At 38.1% G+C, this 12259-nt stretch overlaps 1 protein-coding gene across 4 annotated transcripts in view; it reads right to left on the bottom strand.

Annotated features, from left to right (window-relative positions):
• The window catches only part of PDE4B (phosphodiesterase 4B), a 566020-nt gene that overhangs the window by 520286 nt on the left and 33475 nt on the right, over window positions 1–12259 (bottom strand). The gene's annotated exons all lie outside the window — the stretch shown is intronic.

Below are 12259 nucleotides of genomic sequence, written 5' to 3'. Positions count from 1 at the left end.
TTACATGTAAAATCACAGAAAGTGCATCTGACAAGGGAACTCAGAGCTAATCTTGGAACAGTGAAAGTAAAAAGGAGAGGGATTTTAATGTAGGAATTTTAACTACAGCTCTTACACTTATTTCCAAATCCTAGAGGATAGAAAAAATTCTATATCTTCCATATGCCTACTGCACAAGCCACTAGTTACAACTAATTTTCAGAAATAAATCATTGTCACCAGTACAACCTTTCTAAGTTCTTCAACCAACACAATGAAATTATACAAAGCATATATTAGCTTCAAGGTCTTTTGGGGTTCCACAAAAACCTTTGCTTGCACTTGCCATTTTTAAGCAAAAGAAAACCAAGAGCTTGTAAATCAGTAAGAGTGATTAACATTAGAGGAGCTTTTCTAAACATGCAAGAAAAATGGGATTTTTTTTTTTCTGCCTTCCTTATTAAAGGAAAAGGAAGGAAAAGAAAAACAATTAGAGTAACCTCTTTGTATTGTCAAGTATTTTCAAGTCATCTCCCAGGGCTAGATCAATCACTAGCACACTCTGCCCCTGCAACAAAGAAACACAAAGGGAAAAAATTTGCACTCATCTAGAGGAAGAAGAAAGAATCGGTGGGACCAAAATGTAAATTGTACAAGCAAAATTATATCTAAATTAGACACCTTATTAAATCTCGGAAGTGTGTTTCTGCCATAGCTCGTATTTCCACATCATCTCTAATGTGATCCTCCACAACCAGGAGACAATACAACTTCTTGTCCTTATGCACATGTTGCACACAAAATGCAAAAATATCAGTGAAATGCCTTACCTGTTTCGAAAAACAATGTCAGTTCTTAGGTACTTGAAATACAAATCACATACAGAGGCTTCACTGGCTAGATACATTTCTATTTTGAGCAGAAAATTCAAGAGGAGAAAAACTCAACTCACTAGACATATCTCATGGAGCTATGAAAAAAAGGTATTTTATTTTTATGATAATATTTTACATCCAAGAGGGGAAAAAGACAGCACAAAAATATACTACATTAGATGTGCTTTAAACAAAATCATATCCCAACAAGACTGCCCATCAGCTTGTACCTTACACTCTGGTCCTCAAGCTATGGCCACAGCTGGCCCAACAGAGACAGACAGCGTCTTTATCCTTGTGAACCACGTTGGAGAACTACTATTTCAGAAGCTGCCCATTTGGATGTGATAAGCACTTTGTCCTTTATGTAAATAAGTATTTCATGTAGTCTGCAAAGAAAGATGCTAAATGTTTTGTTCTTTATATATGCATGTCTAGGATACCTCTCACCACGGCTGCTTAATAGCAAAGATCTGGTACTGGCTAATCTATTCATCTTAGAAAATTATACAGGGACACTTTCAGCAATTGGTCTCTTGAATATTATGATCAAATTTTACCAGGATAATATGGTGGAAAAAGAAAAGAAGTATTTTCCCTGAGTTCCAGAATTCTCTTTTATTTGTTGTTGTTTGTTTTTGTTTCTGTTTTTTTAAGATTTTATTTATTTGTCAGAAAGAGAGCATAAACAGGGGGAGCTGCAGGCAGAGGGAGAAGCAGGTTGCCCTCTGAGTAAGGAGCCTGACATGGGACTTGATCCCAGGATCTTGGAATCATGACCTGAGCCAAAGGAAGATGCTTAACCGACTAAGCCACCCAGGCTCCACCCAGAATCCTCTTTTAAAATCAGCATTTTGGGGGCACCTGGGTGGTTCAGTCAGTTAAGTGTCTGCCTTTGGATCAGGTCATAATCCCAGGGCCCTGGGATCGAGCCCTGCCTCAGGCTCTCTACTCAGCGAGGAGTCTGCTTCTCCCTCTCTCTGCCTGCCGCTCTGCCTGCTTGTGCTCTCTCTTTCTGTCAAATAAACAAATAAAATCTTTTTTTTTTTTTTTTTTTTTTTTTTTTTTTTTTTTTTTTTTTTTAAAGATTTTATTTATTTATTTGACAGAGAGAGATCACAGGAGACAGAGAGGCAGGCAGAGAGAGAGAGAGGGAAGCAGGCAGGCTCCCCGCTGAGCAGAGAGCCTGATGCGGGACTCGATCCCAGGACCCTGAGACCATGACCTGAGCCGAAGGCAGCGGCTTAACCCACTGAGCCACCCAGGCGCCCAACAAATAAAATCTTTAAAAAAAAATTGGCATTTTTAAAAAATTGCTTTGAGCCCCACAAAGATTCTAAACCAAGTAAATGCTCTCTCTTACAAGAAGAGAGAACAGAGAAGCAACAAACACCCACTTTCACTTCACCCAAGGCCCACAATCTTTCTACCACAGATAACCCTTTAGTGGTTTAGACCCTTTAATGGTCTAAAATACACAGGAAGAGAATAATAATCTTGGAATAATGCTGGAGATGGAGAAAGAGACATAAAGAGTAGAGATAGAAATATAAACGAGAAGGAAACAAAAACCAGAAGAGAAGAGTGGAAGAGTATTTCCATCACTCAGTGGAAGCACAGAAGGCTAAAGCAGTAAGAACCATTTCTCTTACACCGAAGGAAAATGAGACCCCAGAAGGTTAACTGTCTAGTGGAAAGATTACTGGCTACCAAACAACAGAATATAGACCCTGTTAGCTACCCAGCTGCCAAATGTTACCAATATTATATGGGGGAAATGACCATTCAGCAGTATCAAAGGAAAATAAGAATGAGGCAAATAACCCAACAGAGCAGAGCGGAGTACAAGACATCAGGACTAGGTGGGGATGATAGTGAACAAGAGAGTGTATGACTCCCCTAACGAGGTTAGGATTATTTAACTCAAGGGGAATCTTTGCCTTATGGTATTACAGGTCGGGTGTTACTGGAAATACTGAATTTTCCAAAGAAGTCAAAAATCCTGATTTTTAGTGGAAATCCCTTGATACTGTTGGAACCTATTTCAAGTTTTTTAACTCCTACACAGTCCTGACATATCTGCAGCCCAGACACTGCCTACAACTGTTAGCCTATAAACCCTGGTCTACAGCAGTCCAACTGTCCTCAAAAAACACTTTTTTAATGTAGTCAAACTGGTCCAAAAGTGGTGCCTTTAGTGACTTCGATTGGATCACCAATAGATTCCGGCCTACAGAACTTTTCACCCACACCTCTTTAAGATGGCTGGTGCGATTGGCCTCTTCCTCTTGCTCAGGAGGGCTTCCCTGAGGGCTACCTGACTGGGCAGGCTTCTCTGGACTGACAGACACACCACTTCACAGTCTTATCTCCTTTGGGTTTGCTGAGATTGAGTTTTGGGGATGAAGGTTTTTCTGAGTTATGATCTTATCTCTTTCCCTGTCACTCAGCACTCCTGCTTGCAAATGCACTTGCATTAAACACATCAAGAGAAGAAGAGGTATCAGATTTTCTTCAGGAATTTGTGAATGGCACAGGGATTGCTTCTGGAAGCTCTCTTCTAATTCCTGTTTGCAAACTGAATGCTCTTAAATGCTATCTTCTGTGTAAAACAGCCAAAGCAGCAGGTACAGGAAACACAGCCACACACAGAAAGCAATTTCAACCTCATTTAAATCTTCTCACTCCTGGTCTCCGGTTTCTCTGATGTTGCTTCTGTTACAATTCCTGTGGGGCCTGATGTTAGTCAGTCGTTAATTAATCCAATAAGTGAATATTGATTGAGCACTGACTGACAATAGTGAGCATAACAATGTGTGTATCCTCATGGAGCTTAAATTCTAGAGGCAGAAAGAGATAGATGCCCACAGTGGTATGCTGGTAAAAGTTTAACAAGCAGCTCGCCAGAGAAAAGAGTCTGATTTATAGTGTTTAATGATTTCTGTGGTATAAATAGTCCCATCATGGATAATTTCAAACTTCCAACACGACATCACTGAATATAAAGCTGACGGAGACAGTCATTAGCACGTCATTGTATGTTTCCACAATATCTATGTGATAGACAGAAATAACTTGAAGAGCGTAAGCAATAGAAAAGTGTAGCAAAGTAATTGGGAAAAGATGAATTTTTAATAGTTGGTCCTCATCTTTTAACAGAATGTATTTCATTGTAAGTTTACATAATTTAATATTTAATAACGTCTGTTTAACAACTGTTTCCAAAAATTCCTGAAATTTCAAAATTTGGTTCTCTTCACCTAGTACAAGCTGATGCCAGCACGCTACTGGATAGAGATGGACAGACAGAGAATTTTGATATCATGTAAACAAGTGATAAACTAAAGAAAAACAAGGGAGAGAAAGCGATAAAGAATAACAGAGGAGGCTATCCAAGGAAGAAATCTAAGAATCTAAAGCCCAGAGGCTAGAAATGGTTAGCCAGTGACAGAATGGCTTCTCTCACGTAGCTGCCTAGTATAATCAATCAACACTTTAACCCTTCCCAAGAAGGGAACTCTCTACTTATCATCGCATTCTACCTTTAGATACGTCTGAAAGAAAGTACTTCCTTTTATGGAACTAAAATCTACCTTCCTGTAGTTGTGGTTTTTAAATTGAGTTTTATGAAGATTTAGGAGTTCTACAAATGGGCCCCAAGGATGCCAAAATCCTCACAGTCTGATGAAAGGTAAGAGGGGAAAGGGGCGAGTGGGGGCCATTTCAGCTTCTGCTTCTAATAAGGTCGTTGTGCAATTCATCTCTTTCTATACTGGGAATCTCTGTATGTTCATATTTGAGAAAATATGTTTTATCATTAAAATCTGGTTGAAACACACTTCTATATGTATAGATACTTATTACTTCCATATTACTTATTATATACTTATATGTTATATACTTCCATCAATTTATGAATGTTCACAATAATGTAAATGTTGGTATCAGTAAGGACAGGCTAGATCATGCAACAGTAACAACTAATCCCCAAAGTCTAAGTGGCTTATGACAAAAGTTTATTTCTCACTTATGCAAATGTACTCCAAGTCTAGATGATGTTGCTCATTTTTGCTCACTTTCATTGATCATGGAAAGTCATGAGGTTACATGTAACTTCAAGGAAAAATCAGAAAAGAGTATACCGCCTACACTCAGAAGGAGCAGAACTGAAAAATCATACTGAGTAGCACTGATATCTACTACAATTTTCTACTCATTTGGCTACCGACTATTTATAACCACCTAATAACTTCAACCAACTGGTTCTTTAAAAGTGCTTTATGAAATTCTGATACTTATCACTACCTTCGTTTTTTATTCCTTACTGAAAACCACTAATTGAAGAAGAAGATATACCTTTCCACCACTTCTTTTTTTTTTTATAGGATTTTTAAAATTTTATTTATTTGACAGACAGAGATCACAAATAGGTAGAGAGGCAGGCAGAGAGAGAGAGAGGAGGAAGCAGGCTCCCTGCCGAGCAGAGAGCCCGATGTGGGACTCGAGCCCAGGACCCTGAGATCATAACCTGAGCTGAAGGCAGAGGCTTAACCCACTGAGCCACCCAGGTGCCCCCTTTCCACCACTTCTAATTCTGACTTTTAACACTTACAAAGAGGTTATCAACAATTACAATGAGTAGAAGTTAATGTTGCCATCTGAGAATGAAACTTACAGAAAGAAAACCACAAATGGCCAAATTAGACCTCAGTGGAAATAATTCACTCCAAAATATATAAACTTGAGTCTCTTGGGGACTTCCAAAGTCCCAAAATAGTCCCAAAATATTCCAAGCAAAATAACTAGTGTGCAAAGCCAAGAAAATATATCTGAATACAAGAGAAAGATAAAAGCATTAATGTGTGGCTTTTCAGCTTTATTCTTGTTATAAGGGCAGAAGTGATACTCCTTCCAGCTCTGTACATTTTCAAGCTGAAAGCAAAAGTTACCTTCACACTACATACAGACAAATGCTAGAATGCTAGAATATTTCCTTCTCTTTCTTTCTCTCTTCCCCTTGACATTTACATTAAGTTCTCTCAGCTGTTTACCTCTATTTTGGGGGTGGTAGAAGCTTCTTAACCTTAATGTTCCAGAATAACCCTTTAGAACAAAGGTTGACAAACTGCAGCCCATGGACAGAATCCGACCTACAATTTGTTTTTATATGACCCATGAGCTAAGAATGGCTTTTACTCTTTAAAGGGGTTATGAAAACAAAAACAAAGAAAAATATGCAACAGTGACCACGTGTGGCCTGCCTGTGAAACCTAAATTACTTACTTTCTGGACCTTTACAGAAAAAGCCTACCCTCACCTGCTCTAGAATTAAAAGCCTCATACTCACTGAATTTCTATGTTTCAAGTGCAATGATTCCATTAAATTCCATCACAAAGTTAGAAAGTATGAACAAAAAAACAACTTCTACTACTAAGGTTATTTTGCAAGGAAGCATCACAACAATTTATGGGTACACTTAGCTCCAACAAAGCAAAGTAAGAATTCTCATGAATTTCTAGGATGTGTGGAGGGGGAAGAAAAGTTGTCCTGAGAGTGAAGAATTTGTTAAAACCCCCTAAAGGGGCAAAATTCCTCTGTAAACCAGGCATTCCTCCACACAGATGAGAACAGAGTATTTTATGGCAGTCCAGATGTAAAATATGATGAAATTTTAGTATGAGTCAGATTTCCATGAAGATAATAATATCATCACCATAAAAGTATTCACAATCAGTGCCAAAAAGATGTAATATATAGAGAATGAGTAAGGAGTAGTTATCTCAGGAAAAGGAAACTAAAGGAGAGTCTCTCGAAGCTCATTTCAGGACAGACACCAGAAAACTCACCAATAGGTTCTCAAATTATAGACAGAAAGATGAGGGAGGGAGTACTTTCAAGATTATGGAGATGGGGCGCCCGGGTGGCTCAGTCAGTGAGGTGTCTGCCTTCAGCTCAGGTCATGATCTCAGGGTCCTGGGATCGAGTCCAGCATCTGGCTCCCTGTTCAGCAGGTGGTCTTCTTCTCCCTCTACCCCTCCCCCTGCTTGTGATCTCTCTCTCTCTCTCTCCTTCTCATGCTCTCTCTGCTCAGTAGGGAGCCTACTTCCCTTCCTCTCTCTCTGCCTGCCTCTCTGCCTACTTGTGATCTCTGTCTGTCAAGTAAATAAATAAAATCTTAAAAAAAAAAAAAAGTTAGACTATAAAATGAAAAAATTGGGGGCACCTGGATGCCTCAGTTGTTAGAGCATGTGACTCTTAATTTCAGGGTTGGAAGTTCAAGCCCCATGGTACGTGCAGAGATTACTTTAAAAAAAATTTAAAGGGGCGCCTGGGTGGCTTGTTCAGTTAAGTGTCTGCTTTCAACACAGGTCATGATCCTAAGGTCCTTACATTGAGTCCCTTATCAGACTCCCTGCTCAGCAGGGAGTCAAATTCTCCCTCTCCCCAGCTCATGAGCTCTCTCTTTCAAATAAATAAAATCTTTAAAAAGATAATTTTTTTAATTAAAAAAATTTTAGATGACAAGAATGGTTTTAAATAAGAGAATTTAATGGTGTATGAAATGAATATATATGCAATATTCTTGGAGATATATATATTTCAGTGATGATGTCATCTCTAAAAATATTTTTGGAACATTCATGTGAAAATGACTTTAGGAACAATTTATAAGTCACATAAGAAATTCAGTCTTTCACATAAGAAATTCAGTCTTTCACAGAAGAAATTCAGTCTTGCACATCAGTCTTATTTCTTTATATTTCTATATAATTAACCCTTCAATAATTTTTTCATATAGAGCCCTATCAATATCTTTTATAAGTAATACAACCCAGTTGCTTAAAAAGTTTAGTCACCAGATTTAGTTCCTAATAAAATTTAACTGTTTTCTTTAAGTAAACTTACATTAAAGCATTTACTATTTCTCATCACTAAGTTTTTTTTGAAGCACCTTTAGTCTTATAGGTACAGTTTATTGTTTGACTTTAAATATGTCTGCTTAGACAATATCAACAATTGAGCCCATGGTCTTCTTTCATCTTCACACCAAGCATGTGAAAGACACTCTTGTAAGAGTTGCACACATGAGTCAGAAGACTGCTCATAGACATGAGGAGTTGACTAATTTAACAAAAAGAGAAAAGAAGTCTAAATTATGAGATGTGGGCTCTATTTCTCTTCCATGGTTTCATTCATTCACAAAATATTGTGAATACCCTTCATATATAAAAGACACCAAGATGGAGGTAGAGAAATGAAGGATTGTACCTTCATGGTTTCATTGCTTGGCAAAGAGAAGTATAATACAAGGGAGGAAAGGACAAGAGGAATAAGGGAAATACAGTTACGAGAGGTTACAACAGTAGAGTGCATAAAGTCATCGGGCTTGGAAGGAAGAAACTGTGATGCTTGTATTAAGATAAATAAGATATCAGGGTAGACAGAAGTAAAAGTGTGTGATAAAACCAGAGGGACTCAACTTCAGAGATGTAGGAAGGTATTAATCAAAATGGTACAATAAGTTCAGACTTTGTTTGCAGACAATGGGAAGTCAGCCACATTTTTTCCAAGGCAGTTAGATTATCAGTCAGAATGGGTTCCAGGAACAGAACCTGGTCAAATGAATGGACTGTGGGGAGGCTAGAGGCTCAGAGGCCAGTAAAAAGAGTACTACAAGTAGGCGAGATATGCCAAAGTGATGGGAGCCTGACCGAGTTCAGACACAGTAGGAACAATGAGGAAGAGTCAAAAGGGTGAGACATAAAGGCAGTTACTCTCTCACCCCTGGCTGTTTGCAGAGTTACCTGTGGAATTTTAAAAATTCCAGGAAAAGAGAGTAATGAATTCTGCAGAAGAGAAAGCAAGAATGGTAAATACACATAAGAAAAGATCCTTCACCTCATTAGTTATCAGGAAAATGCAAATTAAAATCACTGTGAGATACCATTTTACATCTTCCACTATAAAAATGAAACACAAAAACAGAAACTTGGACATTAATGAGTGAAGACAGAGATATGGAATAACACGAATTCTCAAGTACAACAGGGAATAAATAGCTACAACCACACAATCACTATGGGAAAAAAATATGGCATTATTTTGGAAAGTTGGAAATATAAATGTGAATATACAATCCAGCAATTCCACTCCTAGGAAATGCCCTAAAGATGTTTCATGTGGAGACCTGCCCTCCCCCTACCAAAAAAAGGAAGGAAGGAGAAGAGAAAAGAAAAACAATGTAAATATCCATCCAAAGAAGAGTGGATGAATAAACTGGGTCATGTTCATAAGTGTGGTACTACACTAAGTAAATGAGCCACAGCAGTAGATCACCGGGCACCATCTTGGATGAGTCTCACAATCATAGTGGAGAATAAAAAAGGCTAGTCACAGAGTATGTACAGTGTAACATTGTTTATATAGAGTTCAAACAAAATTTGACCATTTGTTTAGAAAAGCAAATATCTGTAATAAAACTATAATGAGGGGCGCCTAGGTGGCTCAGTGAGTTAAAGCCTCTGCCTTTGGCCCAGGTCATGATCCCAAGGTCCTGGGGTCAAGCCCCGCATCGGGCTCTCTGCTCTGCAGGGAGCCTGTTTCCTCCCCCCTCTCTCTCTGCTTGCTTCTCTGCCTACTTGTGATTTCTCTCTCTCTGTCAAATAAATAAAATCTTTTTTAAAAAAAACTATAATGAAATCTAAGGGAAAGATAAATATAATATCAGAATAGAAACCACCCTTGAAGGGAGGGAGAAGGTAATGAAAGACCAGGAGTGCACAAGAGACCTCAGCTCTACTGGTAGTGTTTTGTTTTATTTTTAAAATGAGTGGTAGATAACAAAAATCATTTTATTGTATCTATATCTTGTTTTTATATTTTATATTGTAGTTACTCTTTGAAGTCTACAAAATTTCCACAGCATAGAATACAGATACCAGTAGCCCAACATATCTGAAAGTGGTTTTCAGGAATGGTACTTTTAAAAGGTCCACAGGTGACTCTCACACATGCATCCAGGAATGAGAACCACTGTATCTAGATGACAAAACTAGTAGAAGATCAACAATTCGGGTTGTGAGGTAGGACTATAAAATCACACTCAATTTTGAGCTTCTGTTCCTAGAAAGAGAAAAAGGTACCATTAATTAAAACAGAGAATTCAGAAGGAGAGCTGGATTAGGGAGAACAGTGGACAAGTACATTTAAGGTGCAGGTAGGACCAAGACCTCTTGTTGAAGGTAACTGGATAAAGCAGTTAATTTTTCAGTTAGTTTTCATTACACTGGAGAACTTCTATCTGTTTGAAGAGCAGGACCAGAGAAAGTAGATTTCTTGAAGAGGTAACTTCCAGCCCCCAAGGATTATTATTCCGAATCTATGCTACTTTCCAGGAAAATGTGGCAAAAGAACTTGCTAAATTGCTTTAAAATTAAAGAATTTGTTAATAAATTATAACGGGATTAGGACCTGCCCTACCTCCAATCTTTCTACCAGGGGGTATCCTTGTGCTTATCTGCATGGAAAGAGATAGCTGTTGCTATGGCAATTACTCTCCTGCTTCCTTAAGAACAAAAAAGGTGGTGTTTATAAATGACACAGCACTTTACTCTTTTCAGGGCAGAATGAGCCATGTTTCCTGTGCCCGACCAACCTGTGGTCCAGTTGGAGTCATCGTTAGAGAGAGAGAGCCCTATTTCGGTCTCTACACTCGTCTCTCCTCAATTTCACACAAGGTGTGGGATTTGTCAATTATGGTCAGGGTATCTAAAATTCTGTATTCAGCTTCCAAGTAGCTAAATGGATTGTGAAGCTACGGGGCAAGAACTTTCTCCTATGAGGACCTCCATGCATCATAACCCTGACTTACCTACCTTACAGGGATATCAGGAAATTTCCAAAAGTAAATCAGTGCTGATCAAATTGCCTTTCTAACCTCACTTACGTTGCTCTTTCCTAAGAGCTAAAAGTGGGTTACTAAGTAATCATCACTGTAATTATTTCAATTAGCACATCATTGGAGTTACCATTGATTGCCAATATTGCACACAAATTATTACTTATTATGATAAAATGCCAAGGTAAATATTTTTATCCCCACTTTATAGATGAAGGAAGTAGAAATCAAAAAAATGAGTTTTCCCATGGTCTTACTGCTATCAAGTAGAGACTGAATTAAAATCTAAATCCAAGGAGTTAAACAAGTTTTTAAAACAACCTCAATTTATCTTACTTAAAACCTATGCTCTTCCTCTGCATCAAGATCTCCTCTTGAGCGAACTCTCTCATTGCCCACACTGAATGTCTTGTTCTAATACACGTTTCTGGGACCAAACACTATCTAATCTCATAAGTGAGAAAGCAATGATTTGATAAACTTTTATGATTTCCTATTCCACTGCAACCATAAAAGAATATTACTAAAATTTCAAAAACTACCTATCTAACTTACATTTGGAGTTCCACTTTTTTTGTATTGGATTATTGAGATTGTTTTTGATCATTCAAGGAGAGCAACATGGTTGGTCAGGACTAGAATCCATTCTTCATTCTTAAAGATATATGTATCTGATAAATGGAGAACCAGACAACTTGAATGTACTGCAGAGAGAAAAACTCTCTGTACCTCAAATATGGGATCTTGAAAGTACTCCACCCTTGATCTCAGTCTCCGAATGCCCTGAAAAATAAATATTGTCAACTGTCCATTCTGCCTTTGAAAGTCTAACCAAATCTGAAAATATTCATTTGTTTGCTCCCTTGGCTCCACTGAAGTATTCGATGGCAAAACTTTTTCTAACCAAATCTTAGTCTTTTTCCTTAATCAGTTTCTTGCTGTGTTCAATGCTGCTCTTACTCTTTTTCTTCTGAGGGTTTTTTGTTTTTTTTTTCTTGACCTGATTTCTCAGAAACTATACGTTCCTGGTCTCATTCTATGTCTGACGTCATTTTCTCTCTAACTTCTGTCATGGCAAATATGCTATTTACAAAATCATGAAAAACAAAGCCAATACAAGACAGAGTGAGCAGAGAGGTATTAGAGAAAAGGATATTAGTAAGCACCTGAGACTACATAATGCAAATAGAAAAGTCAATCAGAGTGGGCTCTGAAGTTAGACTAATCAGATCACAGCTCTAGTGTACCTACTAGCTTTGTGACATTCAATCCTTCAGTCACCACATACTGAGCTCTGTAATGGACCACGCACAGTAATGGGGGTTGAGTAGACAGTGGTAAACAAAACATCTAAGTTCCCTGTGGTAGATTATGTTAACATTTGCCAAATGTCTCTCTTTCCTGTCTGAGGAGCCATCCTCATAGGAGGATTATGTATACCCATCCTGCTTCACTTAGGAGTGGTCATGTGACTGGCTTTGGCCAATGAAACATGGGCAAAAGTTC

The sequence above is a fragment of the Mustela lutreola genome, chromosome 10 (assembly GCF_030435805.1).
Source record: "Mustela lutreola isolate mMusLut2 chromosome 10, mMusLut2.pri, whole genome shotgun sequence".
Taxonomy (NCBI): domain Eukaryota; kingdom Metazoa; phylum Chordata; class Mammalia; order Carnivora; family Mustelidae; genus Mustela; species Mustela lutreola.
The sequence above is the reverse complement of the archived record's forward strand: the minus strand, read 5'-3'. Positions and strand labels throughout refer to the sequence as shown.